General features: G+C 43.5%; 1 protein-coding gene across 1 annotated transcript in view; it reads left to right on the top strand.

Moving 5' to 3' along the window:
• Nucleotides 1-15650, top strand: part of grm8b (glutamate receptor, metabotropic 8b) — a gene marked incomplete at its 3' end in the record, with an annotated part of 96755 nt that overhangs the window by 45305 nt on the left and 35800 nt on the right. The gene's annotated exons all lie outside the window — the stretch shown is intronic.

The following is a 15650-nucleotide window of genomic DNA, read 5'->3' as shown; positions in this document are numbered from 1 at the left end:
CCACTGGAGGATCTGTTTATTTGAATATGGATTGCTTGTTCAGGGACCACAAGCAAACATTAGGGGGAGAACCTGGGCCAAAAACCTCAGACCAGACAAAGGCGCTCGTCCCTGCCAGAAAGGGCCTGTGGACCACCTTAACAGGGGTGAGATAGGGGGCTTTCCTTCACGAGAGGGCATTGTCCATGGTGCTGTCCTCCCGCACCTCTGGTGGAGGGTCTTGGTGCCTCGACTCTCAGAGGATAGAATGGTCGGCCCTCCGCTAAATTGACTTGCTATTCCATGTCCCAGTCACTCAATCTGATAATCAATGCTGCTGTGGACCGCCTGAAGCAAGATAAGAACCAGTCTTTCATTAACAGTGTTGTGAAATATGAGGCTTGTAAGATGGAGCAGTGTAATTCTGGAAGTGTCTTACTGCAGTTATGAAGGGCTCAGCGGTCAAGGTCAAGAATGATAACTAACAGGATTGTATTTATTTGAATAATTTATGCACACAGTAAAGACAGATAGCACTGCAGGGTGTCGAGGAGTTCGGTAGAAACATGCAGCGCCTCTCATCCCTCTCCGTCCATCACTCCATCACTGCCCCAACAGTCAGGACTTAATGAGGGTTCAACCACACACATTAGAAAAACCATGGAGCAGGGAGCCGCCGCATGCCTTTATCACATGGTATTCTCTCTCTCTCTCTGTCTCGCTCTCTCGCTCTCTCTCTCTCTCTCTCTCTCTCTCTCTCTCTCTCTCTCTCTCCCCACCATTTGAATAGAAATTACTAGTTCATTTAAACAGCTAATTGTCTTCCTTGGTAGCAACCTGAGGCGAAAAATTCAAATTTTTAACTTGCTGGCTGATTTCCACTTTATTATGCTTCTGTTCACCAAATAGCATTACTAGAGACTATAACAATATAGCCTGTTAAAAGCAATCAGTTGTTTTACCACATTTGAAATCTATTCCCTTATCTCCTCTGAAAGCAAACAATTAAGTGATTCAGTTACAAAGGACTACATCGTACATCTGATCTACTTTAAACTAAGCAGTAGGAAGTCCCACCAGTTGCCAATCAAAACCTGAATGCTCCAATCACATCACTCCTACACCTTTTCTCTATATGCTGTATACGGCATTTCAGAATGTTTGTAAACAATAGATGTCAAGATACTTCCGGGTGGCTTCCACTGACCTGAAGCGATCCAGCCGGCTACTGTAAACGTAGTTACATAGTTAAAAACATTGTTGTTGATCTGAAATTGAAACGATTGAGAAAACAATATTAATATAATATATTTAATATTATATGTTTAATATATTAATAAATATTAGGGATGCACCGAAATTTCGGCTACCGAAAATTTTCGGCCGAAAATGGCCCAAAAGCGCATTTTCGGCATTCGGCCGAAACACTTTGGCCGTTTCTGAAATGGCATACTACATACTGCTCGTATACTGATCGTGACGTAAAAGTAGTAAGTAGTATGCAGTACGCGAAAAATGTTTTTTTTGCAATATGCGACAGTTACCCGGATGATGTACTAATCGGTCCAAAAATTCTAGTATACATCCAGAGCTCACTACGTCGGATACTGTATCCCAGAATGCAACGCGGCACCGCTGAACATTTAAAATAATGGCGGACAATGCGAGCGGCGAATACAAATACAAATACATAAATGTATAATTAGTATGTTTTTGTAATCGTGTGTTTTTCATTGTTAACAGAACAAATGGCTCAACCGTTTATATTTATAACTTGCATACTATACTGCATACTAGGGCGGGGAGTAGTATGTAGTGCACAGTATATACTGTGTCAGTATGCAGTATGTAGTATGTAGTATAGCATTTCAGAAACAGCCTTTTATCACCGAAACAACACGGCCGAAACAGGAAATTGTGATGACACAAACAAAAACCGTGGCCAGCACAAGCTTGTCTGGATAAGCGCCTCTGCGCCAACATCCAGCTACAACCTTGTTTTCATCCAAACGAGCCGTCTTTAGCGACGGCTCGCTATGAGACAGCTTCTATGAGCTGTCGGCTATCAGCCGCGAATTTAGGGACCGTCCGCAAAGTGCCGACAGCTTCTATGAGCTGTCGGCTATCATCCGCAAGCTTAGGGACCGTCTGCAAAGTGCAAAACGGAAAACGGTGTTGTTGTTTTTTCAGTGCTAATTAAATATTTTTATACTATAATTGTAATTGATTTATTCTTTGAATTGCAATGCCTTGATTTTAGTGAGGTTAGTACACAGTCATAGCTATAAATGCAATGGTAGGCCTACTAATAATTGGCATAATAATTTATTTCGGTGTTTCGGTTTTCGGCCTTGGTTTCCTCATTTTCGGTTTTCGGTTTCGGCCAAGAATTTTCATTTCGGTGCATCCCTAATATATATATATATTAATGAGACATCCCGTACCACCTCACAAGAAGAAAATCATTCATTCAAGCCATTTACTCGATCGCTCTGCCCTGGTCAAATGACATGGAAGGGTTTGTTTACTAGTGGTGCCATCAGATAACGGCTTGGCTTTTGTCAACCGGAACGTATATTATTGTTGAGCTGTCTGGTGAATTGTCGTATACCCTTTCCGTATACCATCTTTCTTTCATAACCAAAACAAAAGACCAACATCACCAAATATGAAAAGAACATACACAATTGGTTGCTGCTGTTGCCGTTCTTTAAAACGTTTGTAGCTGTTTAACCGAGTAAAGTGAAGTTTCATCACAAATCTGGGGTGACAAAGACACATGTTAGTGTTTTCACAGTGGTCAATGCTTTGTCCTCCATTGGCTAAAAAGCCAGTAATCTTCGTCAAGACCCAACTGCCTCAGATTATCACAAGTCAATACACATTATCACACACCTGCATGGATAACTAGTGATGGTTGCCTCTTTGCTTTTGTTTTTCACAGTTTCTTTTTGCTTTTGAATAGAAGGAAAGCTTTATTCTCACATAGATTGTCAGGAAAGACTGACTGATTTGTATGTTTATATGCTTTATATTTTATATTTGATTTATGTTTTTAATCCAATGTGGTGTGACATTCATTTAACCTCTCTTACTCATTTGATGTTCACATGCACACTGAAGTGTGCCTGCCTGTTTGCAGTAGTAGTATTTCATTTATCTATGTGTGTGTGTGTGTGTGTGTGTATGCATATGCTTATGCTTAAGTCTGAACCTGCTTGTCATTCGGCCTGTCAATCTGTCAGCACTACTACCAGTCTGTCCGTCCATCATTCCGTACACGCTTCCTGTCCTTCCTCCGCAAGCCGTCTGTGTGCTGGTGTGCAGAGGGAAAATGAATATTTCATCACGCGGGATGACTCCCAGGCTCCCTCGCACTCCTCAGCAGATACACCACTGCCCTAGTGTGGAGTTTGCCGAACAGAAGGAGCGCTTTGTAGCGCCGGATAACCATCTATGTGTGAGCGTTTGCAGACCGCTTGCTCCCGACAGCGTGACCAGCCATATCGGGTCATCTGTTAGGATCGCTCCGTAATACACAAACATTACAACCGGAGGAAACATCACCATAAGGTTTTAAGGTTACCTTTTGGTCCAATTTAATGTTTTAGGAGAAACATAGTATTTCCGTTGTTGTATGTTATGAGGCCACAGCATTTTTCTTCACCGCAGACAGACAGCTATATATTCATTCCAGTAGATGGATAGATAAACAGAGATAATATGGCAGACGTATGGATAGAAAGACACACAGAATAATTTCCAGTACATTCGTCAGGCAAAGGACGAGGATGTAACCTTTGTTTCACTTAGTCGTTTTACTGCAGATGCTTTGTCAAGGAGTTCAGGGTAATTAGAGCGCCCAGTGTTCCCAGATAATGTATTCATAGAGCCTGAGTTCCCTCTCCCTCTCCTCTTCTTCTTTCATTAGCATATCATTTTGTCATGAGACAGAAGGAGACACTTTCATGCAGAGGCAACAACCTGCGTTTGACCTGCGTTTGACCTGGGGATTGACATGGGTTTGACATGGGTTGTACCTGGGTTTGACATGGGTTCTACCTGCTGCTGCTGCAGGGAAGCAGTATAGACACTGACACACACACTCCTCTTTTCATAGACAGAACTATGCCAAGGGTCTCCACATTTAGCTTCCATCTCAGGCAGACTTAAAAGACTGTGACACGTGACAACTGATTTGTCACTTTAATGTGCTCAAGATGTTGCAGTTTGAGTGTGCATAATAGAATATTGAATCACTGAAAAGAAAGACTTTGAGACAAATGTGAGTGGCAATAAAGCTTTATGGTGGTGGGCAGGGGTGTACCGGCCATCAGGCAAACCAGGACCAATCCCAGTGGGCCGCCGCATCGGTGGGCTGGCGGACCCTCAAAAGATCCCTAATGTTTTTACCGGTCTGTCTCTCGACCGGCCCTCTCTCTGTGCGGGCCATTCGTGGTGCGCATGAGAGCGGCCTGCGAGCGAGTTTCGGGACTGGGCTCGACTGCCAAAAGATACATCTGATCACCGATAACATCTCGGCAATGGTCCAGGGTTTTGTGCACAATGATACCAGGGGATAGATTTTCAGGACCGACTGCCATTGACAACCATTTGACCCTGGGGGTTTGATGAGGATGGATGTTACCGTAAGCTCAACAGTCACCGCCGTCGTCCACGGCTCATTGAAAGGGAAATGCGGGTCAGCTGTCAGCTGGTGTGCGCAGATCCAACGACGAGCCGTGCTCCCGTCGACCCCGACTTGAGCTGCGTTTGCCCTAAAAGAGATAGCTCACCTTCGTTAGCGTCGTCTAGCTGCAGTCAAAGGATCTCTCAGGAGGGATAACAAAAGAGGCTAATATTAGAGACAATGTGGGAGGAAGGGAAACCACTACTCAACTCATCGTGTTGTAATTAAATACAAGTGGCTGCTGGCCTTCTGTAAGAGAATGGGCTGACAGCTCATTACTCAAGAGAGTCTACTTGTCCCGGTAAATTCAGGGGGGAGGCCAAAAAATTAGATGAGGTTATGGAATAGGCTATGGAATCACCATCATGAACGTGCTGGCGCTACTAAGTTTCATGCCAAATATTTCTGCCATGATATTGACCGATGAATCCAAACCCTGAGTGTGATGATCTCGGGATGTGCACTGTGTGCTTTTATACCCGTTTTCCTTCTGGGTGTAAAAGTGTGCCTTGGTAAGAGGCCACACCCTCATCTAACCTCATCCCTGTAGCTCTGCCCTCGTTAGCCTTTTAATTGCCCTTAAACTGGTGAGAAATAAATGCTAAAAAACACACTCTTCCAGAGGAAGGTATTAAGGATAACCATTATTACCCATATTTCATTTTCAGTGCATGCCTTTGAATGCCAGGCTCTTAGTATCCCCTTGTGTCTGAATATCTGACCATAAAATACTAATTACATCACGACCGGTGCTGGCAGGGCAGCGGAAACAAAAGTGAGCCAAATGCAGAACAACAACTCACAAATTAAACAAAAAGGCTTCAATAAAGAAAATCAAAATCTCAGTTCTTCGAACCAGCATAGAAATGACTAACAACCAGAAACTAGGCAGGCAAAGTTTCTGACAACAATAACGATCCGACAAGGGAACAAAGGAAGTGGGGTAAATATGGGGAGACTAATGAGGTTGAAGATTTCGAAAAAGCTCAGGTGAGGGGAAAAGTAATTTCAGATGAGAGTGGCAGGGTCTGTGAAGTGAGGGGGAAAGTCTAAGGATATGTGGTGGACAGGTTAAGAATGGAAACTAAACAGAGAGTCAGATGATCGCACATTTGCAGACAAAGACACACACACACACACACACACACACACACACACACACACACACACACACACACAACTGTGTTCTCATAATGAGCCTGGTAATGTTGTGTGGCTGATGGTGTGTGTGTGTGTGTGTGTGTGCGTGCGTGTGTGTGCTACAACAACAGCGACCTGACAATCCAAGAGCTTGCAAGGGCCTCTCTTTTTCTCGATTTGAGGAGACATAAGGACTGGCCAGAGTGTGATCAGACGGGCCTGACCTGATCACCTCATGCGGTGGGGCAGGGGTGTAGCTTGAATGGACAGGGGCAGACTTTGGGACAGTGAACCCTCTCAGAGGACTTAATAACAGATCCCTGTGTTTGTGTGAAAGCAACAGTTGTAGAAACAACAGCAGCATCAATTGCATTGAACTTAGCCTACAGGGGAAACCGCTCTGCTAATCACAATGTGTCCAAGTCAATTCTAAGAAACACAGTGTGGACAAGGCTGTGGTAACTTTCACCATAAAAGTGAGATTACAGTTCCTTCCACAAACCCTTTCCTGGTTTCTGGTTTCTCGTTTCCTGGCAATCATACCTCTCACTGTATTCATCAGGAACGCGAACAGTTAACTGAATCCATGTGACACATTTTGAAAGGCTGCTACATTTTCAAAGGCCTCTACATCGTCCGGTGTAGCAGAATAATAACATGGACGGCGTGCCGAACCATCCACGTTCAGCTTCTGTTATAATGAAAATGATGTATTTTCCACATTGCCACCAAATGTTATTGTTGTTGATGAGGAGCTAAGAGGGGTCAGTTTTAGGTAGGCCTTATATAAGTCTTATTATAAAGGTATAACCTTTGATTATAGCCTAGAGGAAGACTTACTTGCGAAACCTGTGAAATATTAACTTAACTTACTTAATCCAAGCCGAAACACAGCTATAAGTGCCAGCTACAGGTCTTCATTTGTGTGTTTATGTGTCTGTGTGTATGTGTGTCCGTGCGTGTATTTGTGTGTCTATGCATGTGTTTGTGTTTGTGTGTGGGTGTGTGTGTGTGTGTGCGTGTGTGTGTGTGTGTGTGTGCGTTCATGTGTGCGTGTACATTTGTCTCCCAGCCTGAAATCACCAGAGAAAACAAAGTAAGGATACGGGTGCCGCTGGTGTGACTCATCCCAGAGAAGGTATGTCTGTACGTTTGGACCGTGCGTCTGTGTGGATATGATGAGTCATCAGGGGTCCTGTGATAACAGTTGTGGAAACAGCCGGCTGGGTGGGTGGTGGTATAGAACACGGTGGAAGGGAAGTTTCTCCAAGAGAGAGAGGGACACAGGGAGACACAGAGAGAGAGAGAGAGAGAGAGAGAGGAGATGATGTGGTGTTTTGTATTTGTATATATATCCTATAAGCCCTGTCTCCATGCTGAGCCTTGGTGTGCAGCTGAAGGTGATGGAGGAAGCGAGTTGCATGGAACAAGGAGGAACATACATGTTTGCATCTCAATACCAGAACATGCATGTTTTATGCTTGGTGTGTTAGTCCTCATACTATGCTGTACTATGTGTGTGTGTGTGTGTGTGTGTTTATGTACACCTAAAACCCCTGCAGAAATGTGTTTATCAGAGAGAGTTTGGTCACGCTCCCAGCTGAACATCTGCCAGAGCTCGTCCATGCATTCACCTGCACCACATTAGCAGCTTAATGTGTGGGGTACTCACAGTTTATAGCATGTGTCTTTCTCTCTGTCTATCCACCCACTCCATCCATCTATATTTCAGTCTCTACTGTTTCATTTGTGGAATGTTAACAGTGCCCCTCCATCCGTCTGTCTGTCTGTCAGTACTGTGTCAACATTGACGTTGAACCTTGAAAAATCATTGCTTCTGCAATGGTTTTCAAGTCATGTCACTTGTATTTGATTAACCCTTAATCACAGTTATGATGGGTACACACTACAGGATAATTAGCCTGATTTTGTGCTCGGTTTCCTCTTTCCGACTCTGAGAGCCCCGATTTTTGTATGGTTCAACACAATGTTTTGCCGGATTATCCTGTGGTGCATAGTAGGAGTGTTTTGACGATCAGGGCCTCACCGTTTCGAATTCGCAAATATTGAACATGTTTAATATTTACGAGCCGATGTCCTGTAGTGGGGGGGAACCCCGATGAAAGCCGTGGACGCAGGCAATTGATTCGGACGAAGATAGCCGACAGACGATAGCCAATTGGGAGCCACGCTTACTTAACGTCATACCAACAATTCATCAAATCATCATAACCGAAGCCATGGCAGCATAGTGGTCTTCCGAAATGGGGGAACAGTTTGTAGACCGCCGTCCGCCATGTTTGGCAGACCAACATGGCGGACCGTCGTCCACCATGTTTGTTTACACTAGAGTCACTATTCTGATGGCGTTCACCATCTAAAAAAAGACACGCAAGTCAGCACTCAGGTGAGAGCTCAAAACTATCAGGCAGCTCCTCCCCCCTCCCCTCCTGAGCGTTGCTGTGAGAGCCCTCTCACTATACAATGGAGCGACGCCATTAGACATTAGGCCTGTCTGTCTCTCTCTCTCTCTCTCTCTCTCTCTCTCACACTCCCTGGCTAGCTCACTCTCTGTGTGTGTGTGTGATAAGTTTTCATCTTTGCAGTAGGCTTGTCTTATATGGCCAATCTGTTTTAAATTTGATGTGATGACACACCGAAGCTACGTTCACGCAGTTTTGCACATGTTTAAAATGTTTAGCCTAACGGCGTATTGTCAGCTGTGACCGAAAGCGTTCAATAAATGTGACGCGCCGATGCATGGGTTCATGCAGTTTTTAAAATGTTTTGTCAGAAGTTTAAAATGTTTCTGCTTAATTTGTCAGCTGTGATGAAATGCCTTTAATAAATATCACTTTTACGTCATAAATATAACATGCCTTTGATTAATGTTTGTATGATGCATCTAATCTAGACCTATCTTATGTTCAATCTAATTGGCTGTGCCCACCCATTTGAACATTTCTCGCTACGCCACTGGGCGAAATAGGCGAGTTCTGAAGTTTTGAGAAGCGTGAGTTGGTTGTTCTGAAATGTGTGCTGTGTTGAAATAATTATTTCTTTCCACACAATAAACAACCAAGAGTTGAATGTAGCTTCATCTATCATAAGTTGTGTGGTCTCTCATGTTTTCTAAATTATTAATATGTGTACCCAGGAATATAGTACAAAGGGCTTTACAGGCAATATATTTATGACACCCTCTAACCTAGGACCCCTCCAAAGGGCAGAAAAAAGTTATTGGGAGCCAGTGGAGGGAGGAGAGAATAGGAGTAATGTGCTCAAATTGGGTCTTTCTGGTAAGGAGTCTAGTAGAACCATTCCACACAAGCTGGAGCCTTTGTCGTAGCACAGTTCAGTAAACAATGAACAGTGTTTACAGCAATCTAGTCTAGACTATATAAATGCTTGGATGAGCATCTTTGCATCTGCTGCGGATAACCATGGTCTGATTAAGCAATGTTTATAAGCTGAAATAATTAATTTATGGTAATTATTTGTAGATGTTGATCAAAAGAAAGCATAGGATTCAACAGCACACCAAGATGTTTGACACAAGAACTTTTGGATACATAAAAAACCTCTAATGTGTGAAATCTTCAAATTGGGATTGTTGCTATGGCCAATGGTTGTGAGCTCCGCTTCCCCTCATCGTTTTGGGTCATCCATCTTATAATTGCAGTCAAGCAAGATTCACCCTTCTGGATCTGGGAGGAGTTGTTTGATCCAATAGGAATAGTGAATAATATTGCCAAGAGGAAGCTTGTAGATTGCAAAGTGCAGTGGACCAAGGACCAGGAAAGACCAAAGCTTAGGTGGCAGTGAGTCTTCACAAAGACCAAATTGGGTTATATTTCTGTTTAATAATTCTACTGACCAAAATATGGATTACCAGAGCTGACCTTCAGATTCATTAAAATCCAAATAGCAGGCTTCACTGAACCACAGAGAGAAACTGCCATTTAGATTCAATACGGGGTTTTTCCACACAAGATGTTCAAACTGTTAAGGTTGGATTCCTTCCCTTTTTAACTAATCTAACATTTTAAATCCAAAGTCAGGGTCTGGATTAGCACCATTGACATTGATATAAATATATGTAAATTAAGAAGCACACCCAGGTCATGTTTGTAGAAAGTCTTCTTGATAGTCGTGTGGTTAGGGTGTTCAACCCCCAATGCCCTCAGTCTTCCTTTATTATACATTTTATTCATATCAATCATTATTTGTTTTTATTCTATTCCAAGCAGGGTATAAATCTAACTAAATAAATATAGTGGGGAACCTCAGAAGTAATGTAAACCAAACATAAAGCTATGTTGACTGCAGCCGGTTCAGTCTTGTTCAATCTCACAGAGATAAGGCAGAGATGAAGTATAGTGTAGCTCTAGGGCTATTACTACTGTTGGCTCCCTGGGTCAAACATCCCGTAATAACACATAATCTAACGTCAGAGTTCTGGAATTAGGCTATCGCTGGCTGCTCCCCAGGGGTGCAACTTGTTTCAGACGCTTGGAGAGTGAAATTGATTTCACTTTGAACTATGACTAGCTGTCGTCTGAATCTCACGGTTCCATCAGCACTATCAGATTGGACATATGGACGGTGCGTGTCTAGAGCACCTGAAAGGGTTTCACCGGGCTGCCCTTTAGATGAAAGATGTGTTGGTTACGCTGAGGATCAGATGGCTGTTTACCTGAGGACTTCACATTCTTGCAAGGCACCTTGTTTTCTCCCACGACTCGGGCTGATCAAATAATTTGCAATGAAATATTTGTAATAGTTTGAATCTGATATTTCGGCAGCTCATTCTTCAGCACTGACGAATACCAAAGGTTACATATGGACATACACAGACTAGGGTACAGAGCACCTCTAAAATACATCCATACAAGGGTACGTCGCATGCAGAGCATTGCTGACAAGACAACTCCAAACCGCTTCCATTACTTTGCCTCCAATCAAAACCAATGAATAAATGCAGGAAATTGTCAATCTGTGATGCGGTCACTCAGGACTCATCAGCAGCCAAACCTCGATGGCTTCCTCCCCCTCCTCCGCACGTCATGCTATCTGAGTGCCTGTGTGACATTTCCAGCTCTCTCCTTATACATGGAAGTGAATGGTTTGCACACTCCAAAGAGTGCCAGATAAGTGCCAGGGAACGAGCTATTAGAGAGGCCCGTTCCCCCGTGTGCCCGGCATCTATCAGGGTGTAGGGACGGCCAAGGCCCCCTCATCTGCATGCAGATGGAGGATAATGCGACCGTGGGTACGAGATAGTAAGCGCTGCCATGTTATCTGGAGACCGGCATGTTTCAAAAGGAGTATTTCCCATGAACAATTTGACGATGTCATGCACCTCTAGGGAACATTAAAGAAGATTGTGGCACTCACATAATTATTCACTGTCTTGCTTACTCTAATGCCCTGTAAATAAGGGCCAATGCCAGCAGTTTTAACAATCAAACACTTTTGTGTCGCCCATTTGCTGCCATTTTGCAATATTAAACAGCAAACCCAAAGGAGAAAGCTCCTACGCAACATGACTGTGTTCATCGGAGAAGGGTGCTTGTCAAGTGTCTGGGTTTGGAGCCCGGCAGAAGCTTTGTTTCTTTGTTGTGTCAAGCAGTGTTTTCCCCCCAAAATAATTTCTGTCATTATGTCAACTGTGACATGATGACAATCCCAAAGACCCTATTCACAGGGGCATCATCTCATTATTTTTACTGCCATTTCCGATGTACCATGTATTATACAACTTGAAGGTGTAAACCTGCCATTTCACAGAGACATACGTTGGATGAATTAAAATGTTGTTTTGTGCAAAGTGGCGTCAACATTGTGTTCAGGCAGGGCCTGAATGGTGGGTAGCAGTAGGTGGAAGCAGCAGGAGAGCTGTTGTGTCCGGGGTCCGATCTTTGGTTGAAGAGGTTGTTGAGAGCCCTGGCCTTGCTCTCGCACACAACACAATACTGTGACAATACTGTGATACAATAAGAATGCTGACTAAGCCTCGGAACTCTAAACACCCAAACAGACTCCAGTGCTGGATGTGTCGACTGTCTCCGGGTAACCAGAGCTGCAGACTGCAGGCTGACTCTATGGAACCTAACACAGTGTTGTGACACTGGCTGGGTCAGGCAATGTAGTTTAGTTGATATAGTACCCCCTCAAGCACAAGGCCATTACACAACAGGCTTGACATAGAGGAATCACGCTTTCAAATATTTAAAGCAAAATCATTAAAAGACAATTGTTTCAAAGATAAATGTAAAATTATATCTAAGGTAGGAAGAGAGCAAATTATAGATCAAAAGAGTGTGAAGTGTAGAGGCAGACTGCAGATGTTCTGGAAGTTTGTTCGAAAAGGTGGCAGTAGAACGTAATGCTGCTCCCCTATGCTTGGTTTAAACCCTGGGAACAGTAAGCAGGCTGGTCCTCCCATCAATTCTCCCATTCTTGCTATGTTCTTAACAGAATAGTAGGGCGATTTTATAATGGTGTGGTTATAAAGCCCATACAATGCCTACGATAGTTCCAATTCGCGCTATAGATGTGAAAGCGGTTTACACCTGTTCTTCAGGTGTCGAGTCGGTGGGTTGTGCTCTGTGTTTTTTTATAATCAGACCTGATGCTGTTCCGGGTGTCCAGAGTTGAGGTTGAAGGAGCAAACCTGGTCCCTTGTGTTGCTTTGTGGGTGTAAACTTTAGCTTGAGGCTTTGAACCAAGGTTATCCCAGGGGTAACAGAGTTGTTCAGTGATAGCTCTCTTGTGGAAAACACTGGAAGCCTAAAAGGAAGTTCCCAATCCTGCCCCATATCAAATCATTTTGTTTTGAGTGCAGAGAATTGTCTGCAACAGTCCTTGCATTTTGTTGAATCTCATAAGCACAGATGCTAATTTGTTTTCGCTCTGTGCGCAAAATATCAAAACAAAAGAAAACACCATAGCGTAGAACAAATTGTCCCAGCCAGTAGCCGGTTAACAGTAAAAGAAAACAAAACAAAGTTGAGAAATAGAAAGCAAATCGGAGAATAGCGACAGGGGCTCCATCCCAACAGAGATGGCCCGTAAATGGCCTAGTAACCCTCCACTGCTTTAATCTCATGATTCAGCCCTAATCAAAGCCTGGATAGATCAGACTCTGTGATCAACCTCAGTTTCGCAAAGAAAGCCGCTGACAGTGCTAGTTTTCTGCCTTTCCCTCCCTCCCCCTTGCTGTTTCTCCTCACACTAAATATTCAACAACTTTTCATTGATTATGCAATAACATACCAATCAGTCCATTCTTCCAGCTCTGCCTGCGCGAGCGGACACTACATTCGCTAATTGGCTGAGCACTCCAGACAAGTAAACCAACCCTAGCTCTCTCCACTGGCACTCTGCTTCTCGCCTGACTCGGGCCTATGGGCAGACACAGCTACCAAACCGCAAGCAATTAAAGAGGAAAAAGCCATTGTGCGGTTTCGATTTGACTGCTAGCACTTTAAAACTACTTTAAGGCTTCGGTAGGCGCCTCCCGGGAGAATCCCTCCAGCACAACAACAGCACTCTCAGGTTTTCCTCTAGAAGACAACACTGCAGCCATGAGTCCCCATGACGCGATTATGAGTGTTTTCAGGGAGAAAGGTAAGTGTTTGGTTGGCAGAGTGTACAAGAGAACCCTTGTTCAGCCCTTATATTATCCAACCATATGGTGAAAAAAACACGAGAATCAAGACATAATTATCGATATGATCTTGTTAAATCCGGTATTATAAACCAACAGCTAATTTCTTTCGTTTTTTGCTGTTTTTAATTAAAGTGATGGTTCGACGTAGCGGTAGCGTTAGCAGCAGAGAGTAGAAGCTATCAGGCGAGTGTTATTTTTAATAAAATCCTGGTGTACTTACAAACTTTCCAATGCCTCGTTTTGTGAGTACAGACCCTATGTGTACTACTGCAGAAGTGTGGTAACATTCCAGGCATTATTAGTGGGGTAATTTACGAGATGTATGCACCGTTCCATAAGTGCCAGTACTAAGCCATTCAGCTGATAACCCTATCTTGACTAATGTTCGAACATCGCTAAAAATGCTTCTGAGGGGGTATTTGGCTGGATGTCATGGTGGAAATGACCCTAGGTTGAATTTTACACCGAACCATCACTTTAATGTTGTAAGGTTTTAAAAGTCCTCGTTTAGCTTCGGTACGCCACTTAAACTTCCAGATATTGACAGTCAAGATGTGGTTTAATAAAGATGATTATAATTCAAAGCTGAATGTCCTTTTGCTGTAATCATGGCTACTGATCGCAAAGCAGGAATAGGGAAATCCCTGGCACAATCCTTGGGCTCTCCCCTAGTGAAAAGTGTCTACTTGAGTAGGTTGTTTTTGGGAGGGGATACCACTGTTGATGTGTGTTCTGAGTGGATGTAAGACAAGTGTATTTGAGGCAATCCACAGAGGCTGCAGAAAGGTGGTCCATTTAGAAGAACATGAACGCCGTCCTGGCTCTCTTTGACACACAATTACCAGGCTCTGGATTAATAATTAATGGGAGACTTTCTAGATCCCGATAACACACTTGTTTCTCTCTCCTCCCTCGCTCTCTGCACCTCTCTTCTGTATAATTGTCAATTATGGATTTCTCTCTCTCTCTTGGACTCTGTTTTCTCTCTCTGTTTCTTCTCTATCTGTCTCTCTCGCTGTCAGTCTTTCAGTCTCTCTGTCCATGGGTCCATGTCTCGCTCCATATCTGTCTCTTGATACCTCTCTCACTGTCTGTCTCAGTGTGTGTGTGTGTGTCTCTCTCTCTGTCAGGGAATGTTGAGTGTTGTGTGTGAGCATGTGAGCAGAGCTTGTGTTGTCAGGTGTGCGTTGTCAGGCGTGTGTTGAGGATGAATGATATCATTGCCTCTTCTGTTGATAGTGGTTCAACGCGGCTGTGTGAATTTATTACAGATACACTCACAGTATTTTCTTAGCTCATTTTCAGCAAGAATTGACTCAGTGGATTTGGTCTGTTGGTCAATTATTGTAATGAAGTGGACTACTGCTGTCGGGCCGCTGTCCTCTCCTGGACTAGATGGAGTCCCCTCAAAACCCTGGGGACTTTCTGGGAACTGCTTGGAAATTATGTTAACACAGTTTGTTATTGACATTTTAAATGTACCTGGAACATCTTTGAGCTTTATGCACTTCTACCAATCAACAGAAGACCTATTAAAAAAACTGTATTTTATTACGTTATCATCTTATCCAAATGTATTTCAAACAGTGAGCAGAGTTTGAAATACACTTGTGTCCACACAAGTGTATGGACACTTATATATATTGCGCAGTCAAAGTTATTATTTCTTAATGCACTATAATAGACAACCAGTTTTTACTCTGTGTGTTAACGACTTATTAACATTTCAAGGGCTTAATATAGGACTTGAAAAAAAGAAGATAAAAGCTTTTAGATACAGTTGATCATCAATTTCTGTCGAAAACACTTTTGACTTTGAATTAATTCCATGGACTCAGTGACAGACTTAGTCATCCTCCTCCTCTGTCATCCTGACATGACAGAGGGAGCCTGTCATGTTTAAGAGGGGAGTGGACTTGGCCATCCGTTTTACGGCCCGGAGGGAGATCCGTCAGGGATTCCCATCGTCTGCACAGCTCTACACCCTAGCATTCGAGCCGCTGCTAATCAAACTCACACAGGGTCTGCCAGGACTATCTCTGAGGCAGGTTTCTGCTAGCCTGACAGCATATGCTGATGACATCGCAGTAATCATCAGAGAAACGAAAAGTTGTCCCAACCTATATACCGAATCTCAACTTCTTTGCAGAAGCGGGACCAGCTTAA

This window comes from Micromesistius poutassou (assembly GCF_964030765.1).
Source record: "Micromesistius poutassou genome assembly, chromosome: 13".
NCBI lineage: Eukaryota > Metazoa > Chordata > Actinopteri > Gadiformes > Gadidae > Micromesistius > Micromesistius poutassou.
The sequence above is the reverse complement of the archived record's forward strand: the minus strand, read 5'-3'. Positions and strand labels throughout refer to the sequence as shown.